General features: G+C 40.4%; 1 pseudogene; it reads left to right on the top strand.

Moving 5' to 3' along the window:
- Positions 1-6420: 6420 nt before the first annotated feature.
- LOC115506053 lies at positions 6421-7023 on the top strand (annotated as a pseudogene).
- The last annotated feature ends 3932 nt before the right edge of the window (positions 7024-10955 follow it).

The following is a 10955-nucleotide window of genomic DNA, read 5'->3' as shown; positions in this document are numbered from 1 at the left end:
GGGTGCTAAGTAAACATCCAAGAATACAGAACCAGAAAAGGCCGAGGCAAGCCCATCTGAGAGCTACCAAGCCTTTAGGAAAATATTATGATAGTAAAAGTAAGTTTTGGTGTCATTAGTAACCAATTATTGGCAAAACAGTAGTAATAACAACAATAACAGCATGGTGCCTGAAAATGGGACAGCCTGGGCAGAAAGAGGAGTGATCTTTGATGCAGGAGGCACTTTGTCAAAGGCAAGTGCAGGGACTGTATTGCTAGCATTCTTCATTTGTTTAGCAGACTACTAAGTATAGGAAAGGATTCACCTTCTGCATACTTGTCACACCATGCTGTGGTTTCATATCGCCTGAGGCAGCAGGCCCTCGGTTGCTGTTTGTGTTAGTAACAGAAGAGTCATTTCCATGGTTCCCTTATGGTTTCTAGAGACAATTATATATATTTTTAAAGCTTGGCTGATTTTATTCATGGAATCCACCCAATAGTTGACTCACTACAAGTGGCATAAGTCCATATTTTGTAACATATATCAACATCTCACAGTTATGAAGTATTACATTCCAGAGTAGAAAGGTCTTTTAAAAATGATATGCATCTACAACATTCTTGCTCAGAGCACCCATCCGTAGGCTCCTGTTACGGACGGGAACCAGGATAGCTTCATTGGCCCCTGCTGGCCACGGCCTCACGGAGGCCCCCTGGGACAGCACAGAGGCAGAATGGCAAATGATCTCACCTCAGGTGCCGATGCCAGTGGATAGTAGAGGCTGCAGAGAAAAACACACCGATGGAGGAGAGGGACTTAGAGATCCTCAGGAAATACAATCTGTCCTTTAGTATTCTTCAGGACAGAACGATCAACCCCTTTTATGCACCACCTTCCCCCAAAACATTTCCACAAAAGGTATAATATGTAAGCTGAATTTTTAAGGAAAACTAAGAATTCACTAGGTGGGAAAGTGGGTGAGGGCTTAGCAAATGCAAAAACATTAAGGCATTGGAATGTTCTCAGCCTGTACCAACATGAGTCATGAGGTACACATGCATTTTTATGTGAGATCATGCCATTTACCAGTCTGTGTAGGGCTTTTTCTTAAATGTTATATCTGAGTTGTATTTAAAATCTTTTAAAAGGCTATTTTTGGAAATGGTATTTTGTTATATACATAGGTCCCAATTTATTTAACCATTCATTTATTGTTGGGCATTTAGTTTTCTTCCAACCTTTCTATATTACCAACAAGGCTGCAAAGGATATCATTGTATGAATTTCTGATAATTTCAGCTGATTTTTTGATAATTTATTTAGGATATATTTCCAGAAGTGGAAATATCCAGCAAAAGGGAATGGAAATACACGAACTTCTAGATGTATATGGACAAACTATTTTCCAGAAAGGCTGTGTCATCTGACTTTGCATCCAGCTAGGTAAGAGAGTGCTTGTTTCTCTCACCCATTTCCACTTTGGGGCATTAATTTTATCAAGGCTTGCTAATGTAGTTGAGGTAAAATAGAGTCATTTTTTTGAATTTTTATTTCTTTGAACAATTTCATCCCCAAGCAAAATTATCACGTGTTCACTGTGTATAGTAACACCCCTCCTCTTTTGAAAAAGTTGCTCTGACAGGGAGAATATCAATTTCTATATTGCTTTTATCTGCTTAATCTAGGGAGTAGAAGTACTGCCTAACACTTTGACCTGGTGGGAGGAAGGAGGTGGGCCTTTAATTCTTCCGACTAATGCTGGAATAACTAAAGGTTGTTGTTGTTTGGTATGTAAGTCCCTGTGAATTGCTCTTGCGTAATAATGTAATGCTTCATGTTGCCTGTAGGAAAAATCTCCTCTCTCTTGTTTTCTGGCAGGTACTATCTGTCTTTGGGGGATGTGTGTGTGTGTGTGTGTGTGTGTGTGTGAGAGAGAGAGAGAGAGAAGGAGAAAGTGTATTCTCTTCATAATTATATAAGTCAAAATTTACATGGTTGCATATGACAGAAACTGAACTAAAAAAGCTTAAACAATAATAGGCATTTGTTGGCATCAGTCACCAAGACTTAGGGGTTCCATGCAGCAATTAAAATGACCAGCACAAGCCCTGTGATTTTCTCACTCCTTGTTTAGGCTTTATTTTCCTCTGTGCTGGCTTTATTCTCAAGCAGGCTATTTCTACATACTGGTCCACATGACCTTCACCAGCTCCAGACAGTAAGGGAAATTAGCATCCAAAATATCAAAAATAAAGGGTGCCTTTTCCCCACTCATTTCAGCAAAGTCAGAGAAGACTTTGATTGGCCCATCTCCTAATATTTACCCATTTTTACATTGATCATCAAAGCCAGGAAGGATGTGATACCCTGCCTACCTTTAGAGCTAGAGAACAGGGTCAGCCCCACCTGAACGACCGAGGCTAAGAATGGAAGAACTGTGGTCCGCCCAAAGATGCTGTGAAAGTGGTGTGCTAGTAAATGTTTAACAACTGGTTCTCTGGAGTAGGAAAAAAAGCCTATTTGTAGTGATTCTCGCCTTCCATGGTGTAAACACTCCCACTATGACTGGTTACAAGCTACCCACAAGACATCTCTGAAGGAATGGTGGGAAGAGGCACATACAGTTGGCTCTCTCACGTCTCTGCCGCTGGTCCAAAAAAGAAGTCTCAAGCAAAAGCACTAGATCCCATCTGAATTGTCCTGCTGAGTCTCCAACCCCACTCCATAGACACTTCATATATTACATACACAACAATTTATTATCAGACTGATAAATTAGACTTTGGGAACTTTCATCCCAGGAGCTTTCCTGATATGAAGAGTCAGAATCAGAAAATAACTAAACCCTATGACAGAGAACAGAATTTTCCTAAACTGGGTGGAGGTTCACAATAGGATCTGAAGGAGAGATCCTCTCAAGGAGAAAGGGCAGAGTGTAAGGTGAACTTCAGTACCATGAAGTTATTGACTGTGATGACTAATAAAGATTTTTAACTTTTCCCTCTTAGATTTCGGAAACAGTCATTTTTAGTCTTTTGATTTAATGATTTTTTTCCACAGTGAAATATTTTCTACCTACCCCTGAACCCCAAGTACACCATCCGCCAACCACAGCGGCCAATGTCACAGCATAAGCATCAAATTGAAGGACAAAATAGGCCCAGGGTTTTCAGGGGCAGCAGCAAAGTAAAAGGATGTTCACAGCAGAGCAGAGAGGAACTGGGGGACGGGGGTGGAGGGGTTGGAAGCGTTGTAGACACATTAAGGAACCATGGATGGACTAGGGAACAAATGAGGCAAAACTCTGCTTTTCCCCCAAATACATGAAAGAAAAATTATCCTTGAAACAGATGTGTTTTCATTTTGTATGTGAATTCCTAGTCTATGTTATAGTCTATGTAGTTCATTTTTTTTCCTATTTTACTCTTAGTATTTTTACTTAGATTTATGCCATGGTTCAGTTCCCTAGAGGTCTCTGTGATGAGGAGTTGTACCAAAGTGACTTCTTAGAGATTGTTCCTAGGAGAAAGTAGTTGGGAACGGAGAGGTGGGACAGGAAGGGGGGGGGGCAAAGAATTCTGTGGTATCAAAGTCTCACGGAGGATAACTTCGGCATAAGCCCCCAGGGAAGCTCTGGAGACAACAGAGGTCATGCCTCTAAATTGTTCTGATCAGGGGACAGGAGAAATCTTACTCTCAGTCCTTGGTTAAGGACTATCTTGGGGGTGGGGGGAAGAAGGCAGGTGGGCTAAGAGAACTCTCCAAACAAGAGATGCAAGTACCAGTATTTAGAAGGGAAACATACCAGAAGCCAGTGTGACAGAAATAGTAAAGGATCCTCGGGAATATGAGTGAAACACTGATGGTGTTTGCTATAAATCACTGCATGTGTTCTTTATACATTAATGATATTAACTTGTGTCATACTCATTGAATATATTTTCCCGAGATCACTGTTGGATTTTTAATTCTGGTTATTTTCTGATGTACAGATCTTTTCCGTGTTTATGTAGAAGAATTTTAATTATAATTTCTTTGCAAAGAAGGGACCATATCAATCTTGCTTATCAGTATTTACCAAAAGGCCTAACACATATTAGGAGGTGAATTAATGTTGGAATTAACATTGCATATAGAGCTTTGTATATTCAGTATTTTCCAGTTTGGGAACTTGTTGTTAAAATCCTATCATTTTTCTCACATTTTACACCATTATTCTCAGGAGTCCCATTTTGGTGCAGGATGTAGAAAGACACAAGAGAACCATCAGAAGGGGAAGAAATACATCTGAGCACAGGGCCTTGCTCTGATACAAAGCTGTGCTACAATTGGTTAAGAGTGATGCAAGACCCTCCTCCGGGATGCTTACCACGAGCCTCACACTGGGTTACCAGCATTCAGTTTCCATGAAGGAAGAGCAAAAACATGAAAAGAGAGCCCCTGTGTGCTCCAGACATACACCGTCTGCTGAACGTTAAGGGTAAGGTAAGAATACTGAAAAAAACACCAAACCCACACCACGCACAACATATCTGTAACCCACTGATGGAAGAAATGAAAGACTGTGCCACACTGAGCACAGCGGTAGCAACGGCATACCTCAAATCCAACTCAAATACAAACTAGAGTGACTCAAATACCCACACTAACAACTTGGGAGAAGAAGAGGCTTTCCCCTTTCCAGGCAAGAACAGTGTTTAGTTACTCTCTTTTCTTCGATATGCAGTGTCCAGCATTCCATAATAGTTTATGAGATAACACATAAAATCAAGGGGGAAAAATCAGTGCACCGTCAGAAGATAAAACAAATAGAAGAACCAAACCCAGAGATGCCCCAGATATCATACATGGATTTTTATGTAACTATGATGTGTTCAAGGGTCAAATGGAAAATACGGATGACATGTATGAACGCCCGGGGAATTGAGCAAGGAGATGGAAACAATTAAGTCCAAAGGAATTGCTAGAAATCAAGATTATCCCACAAAAGAATTTTGGCATATGTACAGAAAAAACTGATAGAATTGAAAAGAGAAATAGACAAATCTATAATTAAAAATTCGAGATTTCAATACTTCCCTCTCTGTAATCAACAAATAGAACAAGCAAAAAATCAGTAAAGATATTGGAGACCAGAACATTACCAAACAAATTGATTCCACATTTATGGAATACTCTATTCATCCCCAAACAATACATTCTTTTCAAGGGCACATGAAACATTTATTTAGACAGACCATGTTCTCAGAAAAAACAAACCTCAATAATATAAAAGGAATGAAATCATAAAAGATGTGTTCTCTGACCACAATGGAATTCACTAGAAATCTGTAACAGATACAGCTGAGAAATCTCCTCATATATTTAAAAAGTAAACAATGCATTTCTAAATAAACCACAGCTTAAGGGGAAAAAAAGCAAAATAAAATTGTAAAATATTTTGACTTGAATGCAAGGAAAACAGAACATATCAATATTTATTGGATGCAGGTAAATTAGTGCTTACAGGAAAAATTATATCATTAAATATGTGCATTAAAAAAGAAGGAAATCAATGGTCTGAGGTTCCACCTTAAGAAATTAGAAAAAGAAGAAAAAAATTAAAATGAAACCTACAGCAAGCAGATAGAAAAAAATGATAAAGTTCTAATGCAATGGAAAGCTGAAAAAACAATAAAGATCAATGTATTCAAAGGCTATTCTTTGAAAAGATCAATAAAATTGAGAAATCTCCAAGCAGACTGGATCAGAAAGAAAGAATATTGGAAAACGGGGGAAGACTGGGTTGTTGGGCTGGGGAGGAGATTTGAATTACCAATATCAGAAAGAAAAAGGGGGACATCACTATATAACCTACATTTTAAAGGATAAGGAATATCACAATTAATGCTATGCCAGGAACTTTAATCATTTAGATGAAATGGACAAGTTCCAAATACACAAATAAGCAAAGATACACAAATAAGCAAAGCCTTTTCAATAAGAAATAAACTGAAGAGTTCTATATCTACTAAAGAAATTGGATTGGTAGTTCAAAACTTTCCTGCAAATAAATGCCAAGACAATTTGACTTGACTGGTGAATTCTACCAAACATTTAAGGAAGAAATACTACCAATCATACCAAGTTTTTACAGAAACTAGGTGAGGAGAAATACATCTCAACTCAACTTATGAAGCATTTATACTTTGACTTCAAAATCAAATAAATACATTAAAGAAACAAAGCTCAGGCAGTGCCCTGGGCGGTCTGGCAGATCTCTATCTTGTTCAACAGTGGACAGAACAGGCCCAGGGACGCCCCTTCTACCAGCCTCTGACCACCCTCCAAACTTTTTAACAGTGATAACCTTGGGAGCCATCATCCCGGCCACCCTCTGCCTCCAGGGCCAGCCAACACCCTGTTCTCAGTTTAACTCCTTATTAGCGGTTAATCATGACCTCCCAGATTCGTCAGAATTAATCCACCGAGGTGGAGGTTGCCGTCAGCAACCTGGTCCACAGCATCTGCGGGGCTCCTACCTGTCTAGGCTTCTATTTCTACCGCAAGGATGTGGCTCTGGAGTGCGTGGGCCGCTTCTTCCCGGAGTCGGCCGAGGAGAAGCACAAGGGCCCTGAGCATCTCTTGAAGATGCAAGACCCGCGCAGCGTTGGCACCCTTTTCGGGACGTGCAGAAGGCCTCCCGGGATGAGTGGAATAAAACCCTGGACGCCATGACAGCTGCCGCGCTCTGGAGAAGAATCTAAACCCGCCCCTTTGGGATGGGCAGGCTCTGAGTTCTGTCTCGCAGACCGCCAGCTCTGAGACTTCCTGGAGATCCACTTCCTGGATGAGGAGGTGAAACTCATCAAGAAGACGGACGACCACCTAACTCATCTCCCCGAGGTCCGTGCAGGACGAGCATCTCTTGGAAAGGCTCACCCCGAAGCACAACTAGGAGCCTCTGAAGTCCAGCAGCCTTTGAGCGGCCCCTCTGGGGTCCCCCTGGTGCCAGGTTCTGCCCGAGCCTCTCCCTGCTGCGGCTGGGCAGCTGTTTAACCACCTGGAGCCCTCCCAAGCTGTGGACCACATGGAAACAATAAAGCTTTTTGTAGCAAAAACAGAAACCGCAAAACAAAAGAAAACAAAAAAAGGAGGGTGCCTGGCTGGCTCAGTCGGTAGAGCGTGAGAGTCTTGACCTCAGGGTAGTGAGTTCAAGCCCACATTGGATGTGGAGGCTACTTAAAATAAAAATTAAAAAACAAAAATGGGCACCTGGGTGGCTCAGTCAGTTAAGCATCTGACTTTGGCTCAGGTCATGGTCTCTCAGTTTGTGAGTTCCAGCTCTGCACCTACAGCTCAGAGCCTGGAGCCCGCCTTGGATTCTGTGTCTCCCTCTTTCTACCCCTCCCCACTCATTCTCTCTCTCTCTCTCTCTCTCTCTCTCTCTCTCTCTCTCAAAAATGAATAAACATTATGGGGCGCCTGGGTGGCGCAGTCAGTTAAGCCTCCGACTTCAGCCAGGTCACGATCTCGCGGTCCGTGAGTTCGAGCCCCGCGTCGGGCTCTGGGCTGATGGCTCAGAGCCTGGAGCCTATTTCCGGTTCTGTGTCTCCCTCTCTCTCTGCCCCTCCCCCATTCATGCTCTGTCTCTCTCTGTCCCAAAAATAAATAAACGTTGAAAAAAAAAATTAAAAAAAAAATGAATAAACATTAAAAACAAACACAACAAACGAAAAGCTCAGATGAAAATCCTTAATGAACACAGATACAAAAATCCTTAACAAAACATTAGCAAACTTAATTTAGTAATGCACACACACACACACACACACACACACACACACAAAGTATAATATATCACAACCATAATTTATCCTGGAACTAAAGTTTGTTTAACATTTGGAAGCCAATCAATATAACTCACTGTATCAAAAGACTAAAATCAAAAACATGATCATCTCAATAGATGCAGAAAGAGTATTTGCCAAAACTTAACCATTCACGAAAAAACCTTTTAGCAAACTAGTAATAGAAGAGAACTTTCGGGGCGCCTGGGTGGCTCAGTCGGTTAAGCATCCGACTTCGGCTCAGGTCATGATCTCACGGTCCGTGAGTTCGAGCCCCGCGTCGGGCTCTCTGCTGACAGCTCAGAGCCTGGAGCCTGTTTCCGATTCTGTGTCTCCCTCTCTCTCTGACCCTCCCCCGTTCATGCTCTGTCTCTGTCTCAAAAATAAATACAAAAAAAAAAAAAAAAAGAAGAGAACTTTCTCAAATTGATAAAAGGCATAATTATGGGTTGAAATATGAACCCACTCCCCCCCAAAATATGTTGAAGTCTTAACCCCTAGTACCTCAGAACATGACCTCATTTGAAAACAGGGTCTTTGTACAAGTCGTCAAGTTAAGATGATGACTTTAGAGTGGCCCTAATCCAGTAAGACTGGTATCTTCATGAAACTGGAAAATTTAGACACAAAGACAGACACGCACAAAGAGAAGACTGTGTGAAGAGAAAAGAGATGCCGCAGGAAGGTGGAGGGCTGAAAAAATGTACTTACAACCCAAGAGATACCAAAGATTGCTGGGAGACCATCAGAGGCTAAGAGAGGGTCATGCAACAGACTCTCATTCACCGTTGTCAGAAAGAACCTTACCTACACCTTGATTTCAGACTTCTACCCTTCAGAGCAGTGAGACCATAAGTTTCCGTCATTTGAAGCCACCCAGTCTGTGGTCTGTTGTTATGGCAGCCTAGGAGGCTGACAGGCAGGTAGCTATAAAAACAACAGCTACAACAAAAATACCTGACATCACACTTATGGTGAACAACTGAGTGCCTCCCTACGAAGATCAGAAAGAAGACAAGGACAAAACTTCTATCTAATAGTGGACTGCGGTTCTGACCACTTGCAGAAAAAAATAAGTAAAACACATAGAGAATGGAAATGAAGGAACAAAGCTGCCTTTATTTGCATATAACTTCATCATCTACAGAAACAATCCCAAAGAATCTAAAAAAAGAAAAAAACAGACTAGACCTAATAAGTAAATTTAGCAAATGCTGCAAGACACAAAAAGTCAATACACAAAAAAATTGTATTTCTATATATTAGCAGTAAACAATTGGAAAGTGAAAAAAATCTGTCATTTTCCAAAAGAGCCAAAAAACATAAAATATTCAGGAATAAACCTAGCAGAATATGTTCAAAGTTTGTATGCTAAAAATAATAAAACATTATTGAAGGAAACTAAAGATCTAAACAAACGGAGAAATATTCTGTACTCACAGATCAGATGTTGCTAAGATGCCAGTTTTCCCCTTGACATGCTAATTAAAATTTTTTTTTAATTTATTTGTTTTGAGAGATAGAGAGCAAGCGGGGGAGGGGGTAGAGAGAGAGGGAGCAACAGAATCCCAAGCAGGCTCCATCCTATGAGTGCAGAGCCCAACGTGGTACTCCATCCCACAAACCATGAGATCATGACCTGAGCCGAAATTAAGCGTCAGACACTTAACCAACTGAGCCACCCAGGCACCCCGCTAATTTTAAAAGTTATGTGGAAAAGCAAAGGACCTAGAATAGACAAAACTGTTTTGAAAAAGATAACATTGGAGGAGTGATATCACTTGATTTCAAGACTTAGTATAAAGCTTCAGTAATCAAACAATTATGGCATTGGTATAAAGACAGGCATATAGATCAATGGGATAGAATACAGAGTTTAAAAGTAGACTCACATGTGATTTATCAAAGGACTTTTGACAAATGTACCAAGATAATTTAATGGGGGAAAAGATCATCTTTTTAAGAAATAGTTCTGAAAGAACTGTACATTATACTAAAAACAGAAAAAAACTTCAACTCTTCCACTGCATTATATATCTAAATTAACTTAAAATGGATCATAGACCTACATAAAATGTTAAAACTATAAAACTTCTAGGAAAAAATGTGTAAGAGAAAGTCTGTGACCTTGGCATAGGAAAGATTTCTTTAATAAGATACAAAAAGCACAAATCATAAAAGAAAATATAAATAATTTGAACTTTATCAAAATTAAGAACTTTTGCTTTTTTAAAGCACTGTTAAGTAACATAAAAGACAAATCACAGACTGGGAGAATCCATTTGCTAAATATCTGATAAGTTATTTTTATCCAGAATATACAAAGAACCCTTACAACTCAACAAAAAGAAAACAACCCAATTGTGAAAAAAGTGACAACAAATATGGACACTTTACAGAAGAAAATATATGAATGACAAATAAGCACATCTAAGAAGCTCAACATTAATAGTCATCTGGGAGGGCCGCCTGGTGGCTCAGTCTGTTAAGTGCCCAACTTCAGCTCAAGTCATGGTCTCAAGGTTCATGAGTTTGAGCCCCACAGCGGGCTCTGTGCTGACAGCTCAGAGCCTGGAGTCTACTTCAGATTCTGTGTCTCCCTCTCTCTCTGCTCCTCCCCTGCTTGTGCTCTCTCTCTCTCAAAAATAAATAAACATTAAAAAAAAATAGTCATTTTGGAAAGCAAATTAAGATCACAAGTAGTCAGGAAAGGGTTAACTCTCTAGGTCTGTGTTGCCCAAACCCTGCATATTCCAAAGAAAGGCCTGTGTTTAAAACTGACTTTTGGAATATTCCATGGGATATTCTGCCTTACTAGTAAGAGTGTTTTTGTGTGTCTGAGCCCTTGACTCATGCTACATTTATGTTGAAAACCTGTTTTTGTATGCCTAAGGCCTTGGAACATGCTATACCAATTTGACCCAGTAAGTTTATCCTGACAAAGTGATTTGTAGGGAACACTTGGTTTTGCTTGAGGCAGAGGGGGACCTGGGTGAAGGTAGCTGAGGTCAGTCACACAGGTGCTGCATGCCTACATTATTGACCCCTGGTAAAACTCTAGGCACTGAGTTTCCAGTAAGCTCCCTTAGTTGGCAACATTTTGCACATGTCATACATCATTGCTGGGAAAATTAAGCATAT

Source organism: Lynx canadensis, chromosome F2, assembly GCF_007474595.2.
Source record: "Lynx canadensis isolate LIC74 chromosome F2, mLynCan4.pri.v2, whole genome shotgun sequence".
Lineage (NCBI taxonomy): Eukaryota > Metazoa > Chordata > Mammalia > Carnivora > Felidae > Lynx > Lynx canadensis.
The sequence above is the reverse complement of the archived record's forward strand: the minus strand, read 5'-3'. Positions and strand labels throughout refer to the sequence as shown.